Raw genomic sequence first — 19,833 nt, forward strand, 5'->3', positions numbered from 1 at the left:
GATTCTGTGTAAGGAGAGGACACTCAGCAGCTGGTTACACATCTGGATGCTGGAGCACTAGTGTGGGACACCAGAACACCCTTTTCATTAGGGGGTCCCACACAGGTGCTCCAGTGTATACTATAGGGGTGACTCCATCTGTGAAGCTTGTACAAAACAGGCAAGTATTCAAGCTTGACCAAGGACAAAATATGTCTTCATCTTGGAATTCTGCCAAAACAGACAATTGTACCCCACTTCCAAACAATGTTTCATATTCCTAGTTCTGCCATCAAATATCTGTGTGCTAAGTATACCTATTTTTTTTTAAATAGGGGAGAAAAGACTCGGAGGACACCCCTCATCCGAGGAGACCACAGACCCCCCACCTCTGGAAGAAGGGGAAATCCCCCAAAGACAAGCAGAGCAGGAGGAGGAAGATGTGGTGGAAATTGTCACCACAACAGGTGAGTGTCTGCAACCACAGGCTCAGGTAAGAGATGGATGCCGGCATATTTATAATACATGGTGTGTTTTTGTTTCTATCTTTTTAGGTGATCGTGATGTTGTGGATCCAGGTCATTTCACCTCTGAAAGTGCACAGATCCTGATCAGGGAGATCATGGGGTGTAATAGGGACTTGGAAAAAATCCAGAAAAACATCAATGATGTTAAAAAAAAATGAAGAACATCATTGATGTTTTAGGGAGAGTTTAAAACCCCTCCAAATTCCTTTCCTTTTTTTTGTGCTTTTTGTGATCTAAAAATTTCAAATTTTTTTTGACATATTCACGAAAAGCCAAATTTTGAAGATGCACACAGTGTGTCAACATGTGCTATCTGCCATCATCTGCCATCAATAATAAAGTACCTGTGAGGAAGGGGTTGCACCCCCAAAACCCGTCCCTTGATCCCCCATGATGGCAGGTAGCACATGTTGACATTCGGCAATTTGTGTACATCTTCAAAATTTGGCTTTTCCTGGGGTGACTTCACCCCATCTGAATGCAATATCAAACACAGTTTGTAAATACTCATGTCTGATATTGCCTTCAAGTTCTACCAAATGTGAACTTTGTAAGTTCCAGAGTTGTGGCTTTCTTGTTGGTTTTAAACATGTCTGTTTTATCTTAAATGGACATTTTTACTTTTTCTAATGTGACCACAAAAATTGTTATACAACAAACATGTTGGTTTGTTTTAAAAACCTTTTCTAAATGCACATGTGATTGTGCTGATATTAAAAAGATTGTTAATCAAGAATGTGTGGATTATTGTTTCAACGCTCCAGCACTTTTGTGGTGCTCTAATTGGTGTTTTCTGTGACAATGGGTGTTATTTCCTAAGGTAAAATCCACTTTGCACTACAAGTGCAGTTTCAACTGCACTTGTAGTGCAAAGTGTCTTTGCCTTTAGTAAATAATACCCAACAGTGCTTTATAATACACATACATACAGGGGGCTGCACATACAGGGGGTTCTTCCAAAGAAGTGGGGTTCTGAAAATAAGTGACACTTCTGCTCTTGCCCAATCCACCTGAACATCTTCTTCTCTCTTCACAGGTAAACCTGCGTTTATATCTCCACATACCTTAAAACTGAACATTGCATGACTGCAAAAAAGCTTATTGGGTAAACCTGCGTTTATATCTCCACATACCTTAAAACTGAACATTGCATGACTGCAAAAAAGCTTATTGGGTAAACCTGCGTTTATATCTCCACATACCTTAAAACTGAACATTGCATGACTGCAAAACAGCTTATTGGGTAAACCTGTTTGTCACCACTGTTTCAACTCCATCTGTAGCCATGCTCACATTATTTCAATGTTTATTTAGCCATTAAGTCTTACCTAAATTATGGGTTGCCTTATCTTTACAATTTTGGCCTTTTAGTCCCCTTGCAGTTTGATTGTGGTGTTAAAGTTATGCCCTGCTAGCTGTGTTGCTAATATGCCCTCCTAATTGATTAATTGCCAGATTAACCCACACCCAACACACAGTATAAAAACAAGGCCTTCCTTACGGGGGAGCACATACAGGGGGCTGCACATACAGGGGGTTCTTCCAAAGAAGTGGGGTTCTGAAAATAAGTGACACTTCTGCTCTTGCCCAATCCACCTGAACATCTTCTTCTCTCTTCACAGGTAAACCTGCGTTTATATCTCCACATACCTTAAAACTGAACATTGCATGACTGCAAAACAGCTTATTGGGTAAACCTGCGTTTATATCTCCACATACCTTAAAACTGAACATTGCATGACTGCAAAACAGCTTATTGGGTAAACCTGTTTGTCACCACTGTTTCAACTCCATCTGTAGCCATGCTCACATTATTTCAATGTTTATTTAGCCATTAAGTCTTACCTAAATTATGGGTTGCCTTATCTTTACAATTTTGGCCTTTTAGTCCCCTTGCAGTTTGATTGTGGTGTGAAAGTTATGCCCTGCTAGCTGTGTTGCTAATATGCCCTCCTAATTGATTAATTGCCAGATTAACCCACACCCAACACACAGTATAAAAACAAGGCCTTCCTTACGGGGGAGCACATACAGGGGGCTGCACATACAGGGGGTTCTTCCAAAGAAGTGGGGTTCTGAAAATAAGTGACACTTCTGCTCTTGCCCAATCCACCTGAACATCTTCTTCTCTCTTCACAGGTAAACCTGCGTTTATATCTCCACATACCTTAAAACTGAACATTGCATGACTGCAAAACAGCTTATTGGGTAAACCTGCGTTTATATCTCCACATACCTTAAAACTGAACATTGCATGACTGCAAAACAGCTTATTGGGTAAACCTGTTTGTCACCACTGTTTCAACTCCATCTGTAGCCATGCTCACATTATTTCAATGTTTATTTAGCCATTAAGTCTTACCTAAATTATGGGTTGCCTTATCTTTACAATTTTGGCCTTTTAGTCCCCTTGCAGTTTGATTGTGGTGTGAAAGTTATGCCCTGCTAGCTGTGTTGCTAATATGCCCTCCTAATTGATTAATTGCCAGATTAACCCACACCCAACACACAGTATAAAAACAAGGCCTTCCTTACGGGGGAGCACATACAGGGGGCTGCACATACAGGGGGTTCTTCCAAAGAAGTGGGGTTCTGAAAATAAGTGACACTTCTGCTCTTGCCCAATCCACCTGAACATCTTCTTCTCTCTTCACAGGTAAACCTGCGTTTATATCTCCACATACCTTAAAACTGAACATTGCATGACTGCAAAACAGCTTATTGGGTAAACCTGCGTTTATATCTCCACATACCTTAAAACTGAACATTGCATGACTGCAAAACAGCTTATTGGGTAAACCTGTTTGTCACCACTGTTTCAACTCCATCTGTAGCCATGCTCACATTATTTCAATGTTTATTTAGCCATTAAGTCTTACCTAAATTATGGGTTGCCTTATCTTTACAATTTTGGCCTTTTAGTCCCCTTGCAGTTTGATTGTGGTGTGAAAGTTATGCCCTGCTAGCTGTGTTGCTAATATGCCCTCCTAATTGATTAATTGCCAGATTAACCCACACCCAACACACAGTATAAAAACAAGGCCTTCCTTACGGGGGAGCACATACAGGGGGCTGCACATACAGGGGGTTCTTCCAAAGAAGTGGGGTTCTGAAAATAAGTGACACTTCTGCTCTTGCCCAATCCACCTGAACATCTTCTTCTCTCTTCACAGGTAAACCTGCGTTTATATCTCCACATACCTTAAAACTGAACATTGCATGACTGCAAAACAGCTTATTGGGTAAACCTGCGTTTATATCTCCACATACCTTAAAACTGAACATTGCATGACTGCAAAACAGCTTATTGGGTAAACCTGTTTGTCACCACTGTTTCAACTCCATCTGTAGCCATGCTCACATTATTTCAATGTTTATTTAGCCATTAAGTCTTACCTAAATTATGGGTTGCCTTATCTTTACAATTTTGGCCTTTTAGTCCCCTTGCAGTTTGATTGTGGTGTGAAAGTTATGCCCTGCTAGCTGTGTTGCTAATATGCCCTCCTAATTGATTAATTGCCAGATTAACCCACACCCAACACACAGTATAAAAACAAGGCCTTCCTTACGGGGGAGCACATACAGGGGGCTGCACATACAGGGGGTTCTTCCAAAGAAGTGGGGTTCTGAAAATAAGTGACACTTCTGCTCTTGCCCAATCCACCTGAACATCTTCTTCTCTCTTCACAGGTAAACCTGCGTTTATATCTCCACATACCTTAAAACTGAACATTGCATGACTGCAAAACAGCTTATTGGGTAAACCTGCGTTTATATCTCCACATACCTTAAAACTGAACATTGCATGACTGCAAAACAGCTTATTGGGTAAACCTGTTTGTCACCACTGTTTCAACTCCATCTGTAGCCATGCTCACATTATTTCAATGTTTATTTAGCCATTAAGTCTTACCTAAATTATGGGTTGCCTTATCTTTACAATTTTGGCCTTTTAGTCCCCTTGCAGTTTGATTGTGGTGTGAAAGTTATGCCCTGCTAGCTGTGTTGCTAATATGCCCTCCTAATTGATTAATTGCCAGATTAACCCACACCCAACACACAGTATAAAAACAAGGCCTTCCTTACGGGGGAGCACATACAGGGGGCTGCACATACAGGGGGTTCTTCCAAAGAAGTGGGGTTCTGAAAATAAGTGACACTTCTGCTCTTGCCCAATCCACCTGAACATCTTCTTCTCTCTTCACAGGTAAACCTGCGTTTATATCTCCACATACCTTAAAACTGAACATTGCATGACTGCAAAACAGCTTATTGGGTAAACCTGCGTTTATATCTCCACATACCTTAAAACTGAACATTGCATGACTGCAAAACAGCTTATTGGGTAAACCTGTTTGTCACCACTGTTTCAACTCCATCTGTAGCCATGCTCACATTATTTCAATGTTTATTTAGCCATTAAGTCTTACCTAAATTATGGGTTGCCTTATCTTTACAATTTTGGCCTTTTAGTCCCCTTGCAGTTTGATTGTGGTGTGAAAGTTATGCCCTGCTAGCTGTGTTGCTAATATGCCCTCCTAATTGATTAATTGCCAGATTAACCCACACCCAACACACAGTATAAAAACAAGGCCTTCCTTACGGGGGAGCACATACAGGGGGCTGCACATACAGGGGGTTCTTCCAAAGAAGTGGGGTTCTGAAAATAAGTGACACTTCTGCTCTTGCCCAATCCACCTGAACATCTTCTTCTCTCTTCACAGGTAAACCTGCGTTTATATCTCCACATACCTTAAAACTGAACATTGCATGACTGCAAAACAGCTTATTGGGTAAACCTGCGTTTATATCTCCACATACCTTAAAACTGAACATTGCATGACTGCAAAACAGCTTATTGGGTAAACCTGTTTGTCACCACTGTTTCAACTCCATCTGTAGCCATGCTCACATTATTTCAATGTTTATTTAGCCATTAAGTCTTACCTAAATTATGGGTTGCCTTATCTTTACAATTTTGGCCTTTTAGTCCCCTTGCAGTTTGATTGTGGTGTGAAAGTTATGCCCTGCTAGCTGTGTTGCTAATATGCCCTCCTAATTGATTAATTGCCAGATTAACCCACACCCAACACACAGTATAAAAACAAGGCCTTCCTTACGGGGGAGCACATACAGGGGGCTGCACATACAGGGGGTTCTTCCAAAGAAGTGGGGTTCTGAAAATAAGTGACACTTCTGCTCTTGCCCAATCCACCTGAACATCTTCTTCTCTCTTCACAGGTAAACCTGCGTTTATATCTCCACATACCTTAAAACTGAACATTGCATGACTGCAAAACAGCTTATTGGGTAAACCTGCGTTTATATCTCCACATACCTTAAAACTGAACATTGCATGACTGCAAAACAGCTTATTGGGTAAACCTGTTTGTCACCACTGTTTCAACTCCATCTGTAGCCATGCTCACATTATTTCAATGTTTATTTAGCCATTAAGTCTTACCTAAATTATGGGTTGCCTTATCTTTACAATTTTGGCCTTTTAGTCCCCTTGCAGTTTGATTGTGGTGTGAAAGTTATGCCCTGCTAGCTGTGTTGCTAATATGCCCTCCTAATTGATTAATTGCCAGATTAACCCACACCCAACACACAGTATAAAAACAAGGCCTTCCTTACGGGGGAGCACATACAGGGGGCTGCACATACAGGGGGTTCTTCCAAAGAAGTGGGGTTCTGAAAATAAGTGACACTTCTGCTCTTGCCCAATCCACCTGAACATCTTCTTCTCTCTTCACAGGTAAACCTGCGTTTATATCTCCACATACCTTAAAACTGAACATTGCATGACTGCAAAACAGCTTATTGGGTAAACCTGCGTTTATATCTCCACATACCTTAAAACTGAACATTGCATGACTGCAAAACAGCTTATTGGGTAAACCTGTTTGTCACCACTGTTTCAACTCCATCTGTAGCCATGCTCACATTATTTCAATGTTTATTTAGCCATTAAGTCTTACCTAAATTATGGGTTGCCTTATCTTTACAATTTTGGCCTTTTAGTCCCCTTGCAGTTTGATTGTGGTGTGAAAGTTATGCCCTGCTAGCTGTGTTGCTAATATGCCCTCCTAATTGATTAATTGCCAGATTAACCCACACCCAACACACAGTATAAAAACAAGGCCTTCCTTACGGGGGAGCACATACAGGGGGCTGCACATACAGGGGGTTCTTCCAAAGAAGTGGGGTTCTGAAAATAAGTGACACTTCTGCTCTTGCCCAATCCACCTGAACATCTTCTTCTCTCTTCACAGGTAAACCTGCGTTTATATCTCCACATACCTTAAAACTGAACATTGCATGACTGCAAAACAGCTTATTGGGTAAACCTGCGTTTATATCTCCACATACCTTAAAACTGAACATTGCATGACTGCAAAACAGCTTATTGGGTAAACCTGTTTGTCACCACTGTTTCAACTCCATCTGTAGCCATGCTCACATTATTTCAATGTTTATTTAGCCATTAAGTCTTACCTAAATTATGGGTTGCCTTATCTTTACAATTTTGGCCTTTTAGTCCCCTTGCAGTTTGATTGTGGTGTGAAAGTTATGCCCTGCTAGCTGTGTTGCTAATATGCCCTCCTAATTGATTAATTGCCAGATTAACCCACACCCAACACACAGTATAAAAACAAGGCCTTCCTTACGGGGGAGCACATACAGGGGGCTGCACATACAGGGGGTTCTTCCAAAGAAGTGGGGTTCTGAAAATAAGTGACACTTCTGCTCTTGCCCAATCCACCTGAACATCTTCTTCTCTCTTCACAGGTAAACCTGCGTTTATATCTCCACATACCTTAAAACTGAACATTGCATGACTGCAAAACAGCTTATTGGGTAAACCTGCGTTTATATCTCCACATACCTTAAAACTGAACATTGCATGACTGCAAAACAGCTTATTGGGTAAACCTGTTTGTCACCACTGTTTCAACTCCATCTGTAGCCATGCTCACATTATTTCAATGTTTATTTAGCCATTAAGTCTTACCTAAATTATGGGTTGCCTTATCTTTACAATTTTGGCCTTTTAGTCCCCTTGCAGTTTGATTGTGGTGTGAAAGTTATGCCCTGCTAGCTGTGTTGCTAATATGCCCTCCTAATTGATTAATTGCCAGATTAACCCACACCCAACACACAGTATAAAAACAAGGCCTTCCTTACGGGGGAGCACATACAGGGGGCTGCACATACAGGGGGTTCTTCCAAAGAAGTGGGGTTCTGAAAATAAGTGACACTTCTGCTCTTGCCCAATCCACCTGAACATCTTCTTCTCTCTTCACAGGTAAACCTGCGTTTATATCTCCACATACCTTAAAACTGAACATTGCATGACTGCAAAACAGCTTATTGGGTAAACCTGCGTTTATATCTCCACATACCTTAAAACTGAACATTGCATGACTGCAAAACAGCTTATTGGGTAAACCTGTTTGTCACCACTGTTTCAACTCCATCTGTAGCCATGCTCACATTATTTCAATGTTTATTTAGCCATTAAGTCTTACCTAAATTATGGGTTGCCTTATCTTTACAATTTTGGCCTTTTAGTCCCCTTGCAGTTTGATTGTGGTGTGAAAGTTATGCCCTGCTAGCTGTGTTGCTAATATGCCCTCCTAATTGATTAATTGCCAGATTAACCCACACCCAACACACAGTATAAAAACAAGGCCTTCCTTACGGGGGAGCACATACAGGGGGCTGCACATACAGGGGGTTCTTCCAAAGAAGTGGGGTTCTGAAAATAAGTGACACTTCTGCTCTTGCCCAATCCACCTGAACATCTTCTTCTCTCTTCACAGGTAAACCTGCGTTTATATCTCCACATACCTTAAAACTGAACATTGCATGACTGCAAAACAGCTTATTGGGTAAACCTGCGTTTATATCTCCACATACCTTAAAACTGAACATTGCATGACTGCAAAACAGCTTATTGGGTAAACCTGTTTGTCACCACTGTTTCAACTCCATCTGTAGCCATGCTCACATTATTTCAATGTTTATTTAGCCATTAAGTCTTACCTAAATTATGGGTTGCCTTATCTTTACAATTTTGGCCTTTTAGTCCCCTTGCAGTTTGATTGTGGTGTGAAAGTTATGCCCTGCTAGCTGTGTTGCTAATATGCCCTCCTAATTGATTAATTGCCAGATTAACCCACACCCAACACACAGTATAAAAACAAGGCCTTCCTTACGGGGGAGCACATACAGGGGGCTGCACATACAGGGGGTTCTTCCAAAGAAGTGGGGTTCTGAAAATAAGTGACACTTCTGCTCTTGCCCAATCCACCTGAACATCTTCTTCTCTCTTCACAGGTAAACCTGCGTTTATATCTCCACATACCTTAAAACTGAACATTGCATGACTGCAAAACAGCTTATTGGGTAAACCTGCGTTTATATCTCCACATACCTTAAAACTGAACATTGCATGACTGCAAAACAGCTTATTGGGTAAACCTGTTTGTCACCACTGTTTCAACTCCATCTGTAGCCATGCTCACATTATTTCAATGTTTATTTAGCCATTAAGTCTTACCTAAATTATGGGTTGCCTTATCTTTACAATTTTGGCCTTTTAGTCCCCTTGCAGTTTGATTGTGGTGTGAAAGTTATGCCCTGCTAGCTGTGTTGCTAATATGCCCTCCTAATTGATTAATTGCCAGATTAACCCACACCCAACACACAGTATAAAAACAAGGCCTTCCTTACGGGGGAGCACATACAGGGGGCTGCACATACAGGGGGTTCTTCCAAAGAAGTGGGGTTCTGAAAATAAGTGACACTTCTGCTCTTGCACTTCAGCGATTTGCACAAAGCAAACTATAAAAGACTGCGGGTGACTCCATTTCCTAATTTTATCATCTTCCTCTCTGAAACATGCACTCTTTACCTCTCCTCCTTTTCACAATTGCTGCCTCTCTCCTCAAACTCTCTTTTCTACATCCCTCTGCTCCACCCCACAACCTGTACATATCACCCTCACTTCTCCCCTCCCCCTATTACTGCACTCATCACCTCTTTCTAACTCTAAGCCCACTTGCTAACATACCCCCCAGGATACTGAAGCATGTCCCCTCATACAAATCATATTCTCATATTACCTCCCTCACTCTTCTGCTTCTCCTAATCGCTGGAGATATTTCCCCAAACCCTGGGCCCACTTTATTTAACTGTGCCCAACACACCCATCACCATCACCCTACACCCTCTGGCAGTAGTCGCAATCTACACAATCTAGTCTCCATTCCTCCTCTTGCCAACACCAGCCTCACTCTCTCCTGCGCCCTCTGGAACGCCCGCTCTGTCTGCAACAAACTCACTGCTGTTCATGACCTCTTTGTCACTAATTCCTTTAATCTACTTGCTCTCACAGAAACCTGGCTCCACGAATATGACACCCCTTCTCCTGCTTCCCTCTCCCAGGGTGGCCTTCACTGGACTCACTCCCCCAGGCCTAATGGACACAAGGGAGGTGGAGTGGGATTCCTCCTATCCCCCCAGAGCACCTTCCAGGTTATTCACCCTCCTCCCTCTTTTTCACTCTCATCATTCGAAGCCCACTGTATACGTCTATTCTCTCCCACTTCCCTAAGAATTGCTGTGATCTACCGGCCCCCTGGACCATTATCGACTTTCCTTGATGAGTTTTCTGCCTGGCTACCCTACTTTCTCTCTTCGGAAATTCCCACAATCCTTCTCGGTGATTTCAACATCCCTGCTAATACAAACACTCCTGCTACTTCTAAACTTCTTAGTCTAACCTCTTCATTTGACCTGAAGCAATGGGTACAGGCTTCTACTCACTCTGATGGCAACACCCTTGACCTTGTATTCTCCTACCTATGCACTCCATGCAACTTCTCAAATAATCCTTTTCCTCTCTCCGACCACCACCTTATTAGTTTCTCTCTCCCCCTGTCTTCCACCACCTTTCCCTCCAATCGCCTAACCGTCACCCGTAGAAACTTTCGCAACTTCAACTCCTCTCTCCTCTACTCTGCTACCGACCACCTCTATGACAAAATCTCCCCCCTGTCCTGCCCCAACCAAGCCATATCCATCTACAATAAATCTCTGTCCTCCACCCTGGACAAGCTCGCTCCCCTCACTACACGCAGAATCAGGCCTCGACCCCTACAACCCTGGCAAACAGATGACACTAAAATTCTCAAAAAACGTAGTCGCGCTCTTGAGCGTCTGTGGCACAAGACTAAGTCTCTCAAAGACTTCAACCAATACAAATCTGCCCTCCAAAAATACTACTCTTTCCTCCATACTGCCAAGCAAACCTATTTTACAACTCTTATTAATACCTTCTCATCCAATCCCCGTAAACTCTTCTCTACCTTCAACTCTCTACTTTGTCCTCCACCGCCTCCCCCCACTGATTTACTCACTGCCCAGGAAATCGCTAATCACTTCAAAAACAAGATTGATACAATCCGTGATGAAATCTCCACTCTACAGGTATCTCCCCCAGCTAAGACCCCATGTCAACAGATACAACTGACACTACCTCTATTCAAATCTACTACTCCAGACGAAGTTTCTAAACTCCTTTCTATCGCCCACCTAACTACCTGTCCCCTGGACCCTGTTCCCTCTCAAATGCTACGGTCACCCTCTGACCCAATCCTACACTCTCTAACCCACATCTTCAATCTCTCCCTCACCTCTGGCGTCTTCCCCGATGCTCTAAAACATGCACTGGTCACTCCCATACTCAAAAAACCATCCTTGGACCCTACCAATCTTAACAACCTACGCCCTATCTCCTTGCTCCCCTTTTCCTCTAAACTCCTTGAACGCCTGGTTTACAACCAACTGAGTGACCACCTCATTAAAAACAACCTTCTTGATCCCCTTCAATCTGGATTTCGCCCTCAACACTCCACAGAAACTGCTCTTTTAAAACTCACAAATGACCTACTAACTGCAAAAACCAACGGACACTATTCTGTACTCCTACTTCTGGACCTTTCAGCTGCCTTTGACACGGTTGACCACCCCCTCCTCCTCAAAAAACTTCACTCCATCGGTCTCCGTGACTGTGCTCTTCAGTGGCTCTCATCCTACCCCAACGCACCTTCAGTGTCACTTACAATTCTACTTCCTCCACTCCTCTTCCCTTCTCTGTCGGGGTCCCCCAAGGTTCTGTTCTTGGACCTCTTTTATTTTCAATCTACACCTCTTCCCTGGGTCAGCTGATAGCCTCTCATGGCTTTCAATATCATTTCTATGCTGATGACACACAAATCTATCTCTCCACCCCTCAACTCACTCCATCAGTCTCTTCACGCATCACTAACTTACTAACCGACATATCTGTATGGATGTCACACCACTTCCTCAAACTCAACTTGTCCAAAACTGAGCTTATAATATTTCCTCCCCCACGTGCCTCTTCCCCTGACTTCTCTGTCAAGAGCAATGGCAAAACCATCCACCCGTCCACACATGTCAGGGTGCTAGGTGTTATCCTAGATTCTGAACTCTCCTTTCAGCCCCACATCCAATCACTTTCCAAAGCTTGCCGCCTCAACCTCCGCAACATCTCTAAACTACGTCCCTTTCTAACCAGTGAAACTACAAAGCTCCTGATTCACTCCCTGGTTATCTCTCGCCTCGACTACTGCAACTCACTCCTCATTGGCTTACCTTTAAATAGACTATCCCCCCTTCAGTCCATCATGAATGCTGCTGCCAGACTCATCCACCTTACAAACCGATCAGTGTCTGCTACCCCTCTCTGCCAATCCCTCCATTGGCTGCCACTCACCCAACAAATTAAATTCAAAATACTAACAATAAGTTACAAAGCCATCCACAACTGTGCCCCCAGCTACATCACTAACCTAGTCTCAAAATACCAACCTAAACGCCATCTCCGTTCCTCCCAAGATCTCCTGCTCTCTAGCTCCCTCATCACCTCCCCCCATATCCGCCTCCAGGACTTCTCCCGAGCCTCACCCATCCTCTGGAATTCCCTACCCCAATCTGTCAGACTGTCTCCAAATTTATCCACTTTTAGGCGATCCCTGAAGACTTTCCTCTTCAGAGAAGCCTATCCTGCCTCCATCTAACAACTGCATTATTTTCTCCACTAGCTCATCCCCCACAGCTATTACCCTTTTGTATAACTCGACCCTCCCTCCTAGATTGTAAGCTCTAACGAGCAGGGCCCTCTGATTCCTCCTGTATTGAATTGTATTGTACTTGTACTGTCTGCCTTAATGTTGTTGTAAAGCGCTGCGTAAACTGTCGGCGCTATATAAATCCTGTATAATAATAATAATAATAATATAATGTTACACAATCACGCCATTTTCTGGACTCCCCACATTTCTGTCAGGGTCAGCTAAAAGAAGCACAAGCAGTAAATGTCACCAAAGATTTTAGTAGTTAAAATGATTTTTTTATTTGAAAAAGGTTTCAGACATTGTCAGGCATATTGATGGCCCCCCTACCCACAAAGTATTCAAGGTTTCTTAGACGGACCTCACGGGCACTCGGGGGGGCAAGCCAGGACGGCCACTTTCAAGCGCCGTCAGGCTTGGTTCATTCGGAATTCCAGCCTCAGGCCCAACTGAGCCAGCATTGTTGGCAGAATGTTGCCGTAAAAAGTTGTGTAGAACACAGCATGCCAGGATGATATGATTCAGTTTGTACTCCGTCATGTGTATGGGTGTAAGAAATAGGCGGAACCGGCTGGCCATGATTCCAAACGTGTTCTCCACCACTCTTCTGGCTATGGCCAGCCGGTAATTAAAAACCCTCTGGTCCGGGGTGAGGGTCCTCATCGGGAATGGCCACATAAGATGGTCCCCCAGCGCAAACGCTTCATCCGCAAAGAAGACGAATGGGAGTCCTTCCGCACTGTCTTCTGGAGGTGGCAAGTCCAAGCTGCCATTCTGGAGACGCCTGTAGAACTCCGTCTGGGCGATGACTCCACCATCGGACATCCGGCCATTCTTCCCCACGTCCACATACAGGAACTCATAAGTGGCCGACACCACTGCCAACATCACAATACTATTGAACCCCTTATAGTTGAAATAGTATGACCCCGAGTTGGGTGGTGGGAAGATGTGGACGTGTTTCCCATCAATTGCCCCTCCGCAGTTAGGAAAGTACCACCACTGGGCAAAGTGGGAGGCCACAGTCTGCCATTCCTGTGGGTTGGAAGGAAACTGTGGAGTCTTGGCCAACATCAAGATAACATTTATTTGAGGGAGTTTTTAAAGACCAAGGTATAAGGTACACCTATCATATCCCCCCCCCCCTCATGGGCCATTTCTAACATTATAGGGGGGGAGCTCTTGGACAGGTAACCCTCTCCACTTCATGAGATGAATGCCTAAAAAATGTGTGTTACTTTGGCCAGCCCCTCCTTAGTTACACTATTGACAGCCCACTGGACAGGTAAGAAGTGTCATAATACAAAGATATAAATACACACTGTACACATTTGAGCACATTTGGAAATTCTGCTATTACCTATCAAGATAATAATAGTATACAAAAAATGTAAACAGTACCATTTGAAAGTATACAGGCAGGCCCTTGCACTACATGCTTTGGGGAATTCATCCATACATCTGAGCACAAAAGAGGTGGGTATAGTGTGTATGGGTTTGGCAAAGTCAGCAGATAGATCATTGAGGATAGATAGAGAATTGGTATCAGCTGACTTAGCAGTTGGGGGAGGGAGGGTTCCAACTGATTTGGGGACCCCCAAAAAAAGCCTCTGGCACTCTGCCTGAATTTCAAGCACAAATCACATTTTCAAACATTTTAGGGGGTGTTTGGGGTAAAGCACTACTATGGAGCTGACAAAATACAGTTAAGTGACTACATGAGGTGAATATACACCCAGGAGACCATGCTGGGGAGGTAAGTGAAGGCAAATATGTATGAAGGACAAAAAAAATAATTACATAAAAATCCAGCATGCATGAGGACAAAGGGGACATTCACAGCATATTCCAATCATGGTAATTAGGGAATGAGGAAAGAAATACAATATATTATCAAACATTAAATACAATAAAATGTGATGTTAAAGGATAAAAATCTTACCTTCATATACTCCTTCTGCAGGACCTGGATGATGACAGAACAGGTCTCTGGGATAATGATCCCCAGAGCCTGGGGGGAGATGCCTGTCGAGAACTTGAGGTTCTGCAGGCTTCTCCCCGTCGCCAAGTACCACAGGGTGGCAACGAGCCTCTGCTCCGGAGTGATGGCTTGCCTCATGCAAGTATCCTACCTGCTGATATAGGGGGTCAGCAAAGCCAACAAACGGTGAAATACGGGGTCTGTCATCCTGAGAAAGTTCCTGAAATCATCAGGATTATTCTCACGGATCTCACAGAGCAAAGGCATATGACAGAACTGGTCACGCTGAAGCAACCAATTCTTGGTCCATGAACTCCTCCTCACCCTGTTCATGGACTGGGCTTCTGTCAAGGTAAGGACCCCAACACCAAGCCCCCGCACAGCACGAACTCTACGAGGAGTACGTATACGCAACATGGCAAGAAAACGGTCAGCTGCTCAGAACGAAGTAACAGAACGCACTGAAGAACAGCAAGGCCTGTGAAGAGCGACCTAAAAAACAGCAACGAGCGGACAAGATCGCACAAAAAACTCCAATAAGAACTCACTGCACGCACTGAAGAGCAGATACAAACCCACAAGCACAAACTGAACAGCAGAAAACGATCTGAAAACCACGAGTCTGAAAAAGCGCGAATCGTCTCTCACCAAACTTTTACTAACATGAGATTAGCAAAAGGAGCCCAAACGGTGCCGCACTTGGTTCTGAACTGGCCTTTTCTAGTCTCGTCGTACGTGATGTACGTGACCGCGTTCTTGGCGATCAGAAATTCCGACAACTTTGTGCGACCGTGTGTATGCAAAACAAGTTTGAGCCAACAGCCGTCGGAAAAAATACATGGATTTTGTTGTCGGAATGTCCGATCAATGTCCGACCGTGTGTACGGGGCATAACATAGGATGATACCCGGGGTTACCATTTTAGAAGGTAGTATACTTTGCCAGTTCCCCACTATTTCTAAGTTCATAAACTTATTTGTCTCCAAAAATGACCCCGTTCATGAACAGGTACATTGGCTAGTATCTGTGTAAAAAAGGGAGAAAGGCTGGTGCCATGGAAGTTTGCTAAAACATGCAGGCTTAAAAAGTCAATGCATTTCAGCCATCAGGCCTTAATCGTGATTAAATCCTGATGGCAGAAACGCGTTGGCATTTTAGACTGTTGTTCACCTGCATTAATAAAACAATGTTTTAGCAGACTTCCATGGCACCAGCCTTCCTCCTTTTTTGCATGGATTGTACATGGAGGATTGCAGAGATTTCCCAGGCTGTGTGCCGTGTTCTTGAGGCTCACCAGGCATTACACAGGAGGTAGTAACTCGGATGTACCTGTTCCATTGACTGGTATATCTTAAAATAAGACTAGAAATTCCTTATGAATCCAAAATATGAACATCCTCAGCAAATGATATGAAGAGAAAACAATCCAGTGATTCCTTACTTTGCCTTTTTTCCAGTAGATGGGGTCACTAATATTGATAAATGTTTCAGGGATGTAACCTGGGCCTTTTATAATGGAAATATTTCTAGACCAATAAAATGAAGCATTAACAACATAAAAGTTCTGTAAAATAAGATCGGATGAAACTTCTCTTCTCCCATTAAAGTAGATATCACCACCGTATGGGTTCTTGTAATAAAAATGTCTCACATATTTGTGCAGCTTTCCATGGAAGACATAAAGACACAGTTATACACAGTATATACAGATATAAGATAACAAAAAAAGACAGTCACTTCCAGCACTAAGGGGTTTTCTAATGTGAAGGGTAACAGGGACATCGGTAGCTCAGGACTGGGTGGATGCTACCTTTCTCAGATGGGGTGATCCAATAGAAACTAAATGTAATGAAACATCCCACACTCCGCTTGAGTACTTTTGTCATATACCGCTTCCTCCCAGTCTGAATATAGATATCAGATATTCCAACTGCTAACAACCACAAAACAAGGCAATACTCGTTTGGTTACTGAACATGAATTGTTTTATTGAAAAACACAGGTACACAGGTAATACTCTGGACAATCCCCCCCTTTGCATTCCGGGCGGGGTAGACCGTCCAATCAGCAGTGAGAGCTGTTGGAGGAATTCGCCCCCACCAATCTCACAGCTAATCTAAATGCACATCCCATAATATCCAATGCAGAGAGACACAATAGAACATTGGAATACAGCCACACCCCAAATGACCCAGCAAAGAGTACACAACAAAATGAGACAATAAATATATATATATATACACACACACACTGTGGCTGTACAGTGAGTCCGATTTGTACAGATCAGACTGGATTTCTCGGTCACCCTGTGCCCCTATTAGAGACACAGGGTGACTTAGACATAGGAGATGCAAGGAGAGCTGAAACAAGGTTTTCCTAACCACCCCAAGGGATTCTGGGTTCCACGGGGCCCCCGCCCAAAGTGAAAAAAAAAAAAAATGGAAGTGCGTTACCAATGACGTTTAATAATAACATTCATAAAAAGTGGGTACTTACAAACAGCAACTGGGGCTATTTCGGGGGGCCCCGCCCTCCGTTATTTAAGAACCGTCAGAAGACGAGAAGCTTCACACAGTGGGAGCCTCCCATCCAATCATGGATGCGGAGCGGCCCGAAAAGAAGATGAATGAAGAGAAGAAGATGAAGAGAAGAAGATGAAGAGAAGGAGACGCCTCGGAGGAAGATGCCGGACGAGAACATCAGAGAAAGAAGCAGAGGATCGGAGGAAGAAGAAGATGGAGGAAGAAACCGAAGGAAGATAGAAGAAAGAAGAAACAAGAAAAAAAAAAGACTTTAAATAAAGGAATTGTCAAAAACTCACCCGCCCACCGTTATTTAAGAACTGTCAGAAGAGGAGAAGAGTCACACAGCGGGAGCCTCCCATCCAATCGTGGATGCGGAGTGGCCCGAGGAAAGAAGATGAAGTGAAGACTGCGCCGCTGAGGAAGATGCCGGACGAGAAGACTGGATGAAGAACCAGAAGAACAAGAAGAACCAGAAGAACAAGAACCGGAAGAAGAAGAAGGAGGAAGAAACCAAAGGAAGATAGAAGAAAGAAGAAGCATTTAAATAAAGGAATTGTCAAAAACTGTCTCTTGTCAATTTTAACATTTTTGACAGTTTTTTGTGAAATGGTAGGGGTACTTTTGTACCCCCTTACCATTTCACACAGGCGGGAGGGCCAGGATCTGGGGGTCCCCTTGTTAAAGGTGGCTTCCAAATTCCGATAAGCCCCCCGCCCGCAGACCCCCACAACCACCGGGCAAGGGTTGTGGGGATGAGGCCCTTGTCCCCATCAACATGGGGACAAGGTGTTTTGGGTGGCTACTCTAAAGCACCCTCCCAATGTTGAGGGCATATGGCCTGGTGCGGTTCAGGAGAGTGGGGGGGCGCTCTCTCGCCCCCCCCTCTTTTCCTGCAGCCTGCCAGGATGCGTGCTCGGATAAGGGTCTGGTATGAATTTTTGGGGGGACCCCACGCCATTAAAAAAAAAAATTTGGCACAGGGTTCCCCTTAATATCTATACCAGATCTGAAGGGCCTGGTATGGGATTTAGGGGGATCCCCCACATCATTTAAAAAAAAAAATGGTTTGGGGTTCCCCTGTGGGGAATTCCCATGCCGTTTTTATCAATGAACTTTTATGTGTATTGTCGGACCGGCAATGCATTAATAGCCGCGAGTAGTTTTAAATGACTTTTTTTCCTTTGAAATGTCATTTTGCTGTCAGACTGTTCTAAACACGGGAAACATGCGCCCCTTTACAGGCATACTATAGACACCCCCAGGTACGAAATTTAAAGGAATATTACACTTTTATTGTTTCACTTTAAGCATTATTAAAATCACTGCTCCCGAAAAAACGGCCGTTTTTAAAACTTTTTTTTGCATTGATCCATGTCCCCTGGGGCAGGACCCAGGTCCCCAAACACTTTTTATGACAATACCATGCATATAAGCCTTTAAAATTAGCACTTTTGATTATTCATGTTTGTGTCCTATAGACTTTAACGGTGTTCGTGTGTTCGAACAAATTTTTTGCCTGTTCGCAAATTCTGATGCGAACCGAACAGGGGGTGTTCGGCTCATCCCTAGTAGTGACATACTAGACGTACGACGAGACAATAAAAAGGAAGTTCAATAATCATGCGCCACACTTTGGGCTCCTTCTGCTAATCTTGTGTTAGTAGAAGTTTGGTGAGTGTCTTTTCTCGCTTTTCAGCCTTGTGCTTTTCAGTTCGTTTCTGCTTTTCAGGTTGTGCTTATCTGTTTTTCAGTGCGTTCTTTTTAGTTTGCTGCTGATTTTCAGGTTGTGCTTGTCAGGTCCTTTCTGATTTTCAGTGCGTTCTGTTGGTTTGTTCTGAACAGCCGTTCGTCTACTAGCCATGTGGCGTTCTCGTCAGAGAGATTGTGCTATTGTTGGGCTTGGAGTTATTGTTTTGACCCAAGTCCAGTCCAGGAACAGGGGGATGAGGAGTTCTTGGACCAAGAATTGGTTGCTTAATCATGACCAATTCTCTCATATGCCTTTTCTGCAGAAGCTCCAGGAGAATAATCCTGATGATTTCAGGAATTTTCTCTGGATGATGGACCCCTGATTTCACCGTCTATTATATATATTATATATATATATACTATACTAGTAAGCAGGACACATGCATGCGGCAAGCCATCACTCCCAAGCAAAGGCTCGTCGCCACCTTGCGGTACTTGGCGATGGGGAGAAGCCTGCAGGACCTCAAGTTCACAACTGGGATCTCCCCCCAGGCTCTGGGAATCATGATTCCAGAGACCTGTTCTGCCATCATTCAGGTCCTGCAGAAGGACTATATTAAGGTAAGTTTTAGCCTTTAACATCACATTGTATGTATTTCATGTTTGCTAATGTATTGGATTCATTTCTTCATTCCATAATTACCATTATTGTAATATGCTGTGAATATCCTCTTTGTCCTCATGCATGCTGTAAGCTTTTAATGCTCCTTTTTTGTCCTTCATGCATATTTGCCTTCACTAACCTCCCCAGCATGCTATCCTGGGCCCATACACACCTAGCCTAGTAACTTAACAATGTATTCTGTCAGCTAAATATTAGTCCTTACCCTAAACACCCCCTAAAATGTGTCCAAATGTTATTGTTGTTCTTAAATTCAGGCAGAGTGCAAGAGGCTATTTTTTGG

General features: G+C 43.4%; 1 long non-coding RNA gene across 1 annotated transcript in view; it reads left to right on the forward strand.

The window, feature by feature from the left end:
• Positions 1–1,546: 1,546 nt before the first annotated feature.
• Positions 1,547–19,833, forward strand: part of LOC141126696 (uncharacterized) — an 885,136-nt gene continuing 866,849 nt past the window's right edge. Inside the window, exon 1 of the long non-coding RNA XR_012241431.1 lies at positions 1,547–1,680. This is a non-coding gene — a long non-coding RNA (uncharacterized lncRNA). The remainder of the gene's footprint in view (positions 1,681–19,833) is intronic.

This window comes from Aquarana catesbeiana, linkage group LG02 (genome assembly GCF_042186555.1).
Source record: "Aquarana catesbeiana isolate 2022-GZ linkage group LG02, ASM4218655v1, whole genome shotgun sequence".
Lineage (NCBI taxonomy): Eukaryota > Metazoa > Chordata > Amphibia > Anura > Ranidae > Aquarana > Aquarana catesbeiana.